Raw genomic sequence first — 2,841 nt, 5'->3', positions numbered from 1 at the left:
TGTTCAGATGTATTAATCGAAGGCAGGGGTGTAGAATTCGGGGACGGGACGGAGAAAAGAGTGAAAATCCTAGGATCCATTGTCCCTGACCCCCCAAATATACAATGCAAACCTACACCACTGATTGAAGGATAACTGGAGTAGATAAGTCACAGTGAAATACACATTTTGTTTTACAAAATAAAAAGTATAATAATAATAATTTATTGTATTTGTAAAGCTCTTTTCATTATAGAGGAATTATCTTGAAATGCCGGAAAAATTTAATAATAAAAAAGCAAATAATCATTTTAAATAATTTAAAGAACAATCAGATAAAAATAAGGCAGATGCAATTTGCACCCAGGTGTCCGTAGCCAACAATGCTATTTGAACCCACGTGTCCGTAGGTAACAATGCTATTTGCACCCAGGTGTCCCTATGCAATGATGCTATTTGCACCCAGGTGTCCGTAGCCAACCATTATCTACTTACACACAGGTGTATATAATGGTAGTCCATTTGGACCCATGTGTCCGTAGCCAACTACCTCTAACTAAAAGGTAAAATGAAGAGAGCTTTTTATATCGCCACATGGTACAAAGACTATTCATGGCTGGAATATTCACAAAGCCAGGACTCTGCACATTGTTTAGCATGCAGACACTTTTCTCTACCCAATTCCGCCCAATCTGCCTTAATTTCTCTGGATTTTCTCAGCGGAAAACGGCAGGGTTTGCCATGCATGCCAAATCAGAGCACCTTGTTAATGCCATGCTGGCATGGGCAGAATTCAGAAGGGGAGTTGAGAGTAACTCATCTTTGTTACAATCAATGGATAAAGAAAAAAAAACTGAAAGAGAATCATGACTCTATAAAAACTGTGGCTGATGATCTCCTGCTCACTGCTACACAGAACATTCCAAAAAGAGGCCATCATGAAGCAGAGGACTCCAAGAATAGGAGGAACTTTCTTGCCATATTAGAACAAATAGCTAAACAAGACCCAGTAGTAAAGGAAAAAAATGTGTTCCCCATCAATAAAATGCAGAATGAAATCCTTGAGTCTTTGGCAGAGTTAGTCTGGTGTGAAATCATCCAAGAGGTTGTTAGAAATCGTCGGTTTCGTATAGTTGTCAAATAATGTAGAACCCGTATCAAATCGAGGGAGAAGTTCGCTCAAGTTTATTGGAAAATTGCAGCACAGATGTCATACGGTGAACGTTCCATTATCTTCTCACTGTAATGTTAGTTGCCAGCTAGCCTATACATTAAGGGTGTTTCTACATTGCAAAGATCAGGTTTCCAAGACAGTAACCTCCATGCCAAATGGTCAATGTGAACATTCCTGGGGAAATCAGAGTGCAACCTACAGAGAGATAATCTAAACAGACGTTTCTGTTGTTCTCATTATCCTATTGTTGTAATTTTGTAATTGTTAATGCTCAGATTCCACACTCCCCCCTATCAAACATTTAGAGAAAAACATGAGTATCTGACCAATCAGGTCTTATTGTTCCTCAAATGAAAATGAATGTAAACAAGACAATTGACACACCACACTCCGACACATAACTCAATGTATGACAGTCATCAATCCTGTCCCCACCTCAGATTATAAAGGTCAAGAAACATTTTGACATCAACAGGTTATTATCAGTGTTAACGGTGTTCAGCAGAAAATCAGACTCAACATGACATCATGATTAAAACATGTCCCCCAAAGTCCATTGAACAATCAAAACCCCCCTTGTCCGTATCATGATCAATATCATACAAAAGACTTATGCACATCATGTTGTACCTGTGAAAGATTCCACCTTTAAAATAGGAAAAACATCTACCTTTGACATCTACCTATAATAGGGAACAATTCACTGTCCAAACATACCCTGATAGCCATCATAATGTAGATCATTAAGCATCATCACTAAAAATGCCCAAGTCCAATATTGGGATTGTCATCGTATAGAGAAACAATCCTTCATACATATGAAATCACCTTATCCGTTCATTTATGAAAATCTTAGATTGTAAAGAAAGAAGTTAGTTTCCAATCAAGTGTCCTTTAGTTCTTGTCTTCAGTTTTCTTTGTCTTGTATCAGTGATGTAAATTTCCAAAATCAGTTATTGCATTCAGTGTGATGTAGACCCAGCAAATTGCCTGGTTGTCCAAACAAGTCATTGTAGGTGTATAATGGAATAGTGAGTTTACAACACTTCACTAATTCAAGATTAACATCACAACAGTGTCTTCCACTGTGTTTGGACCATGTGACCTTTCCAGTCAACTGGCCTGTGGTACTCTGACCTGTAGTATGTGGAGTCCTTCAGGACAGGTCTGTGAAATTGACTATCATGCATTTAGAATATCCTGTAGTTTTTTGGAAACATGCCTAACAAAATGTTTTGGCCCCCAGGGGATAAGCTGCACAACTAAATTGTAGGAGTGAAAAAAAAACATCCCATGTGCAGTGGTTTACCTGTGGCAACCACCAGGGCAATTGTATTAGCATAGCTACAGCATACACATTTAATTTTTACAGGCAATGGCCTGTAAAAACCTCCTAAATTTTAGGGAATTCACAAACTTAGATTCATTTTTATTCCAAATAGTGGGGCGGTTAGCCAAACCCTAAATCACACATTCTCACTGTAATGTTAGTTGCCAGCCAGCCAATACATTTATGGCATTTCTACATAGCAAATATCAGGTTTCCAAGACAGTAACCCCCATGCCAAATGGTCAATGTGAACATTCCTGGTGTAATCAGAGCGCAACCTATAGAGAGATAATCTACACAGAGATGTTTCTGTTGTTCTCATTATCTAGGCACATTCACTTCCAATGAAACGTACATT

Source organism: Esox lucius, chromosome 20 (assembly GCF_011004845.1).
Source record: "Esox lucius isolate fEsoLuc1 chromosome 20, fEsoLuc1.pri, whole genome shotgun sequence".
Taxonomy (NCBI): Eukaryota; Metazoa; Chordata; class Actinopteri; order Esociformes; family Esocidae; genus Esox; species Esox lucius.
The sequence above is the reverse complement of the archived record's forward strand: the minus strand, read 5'-3'. Positions refer to the sequence as shown.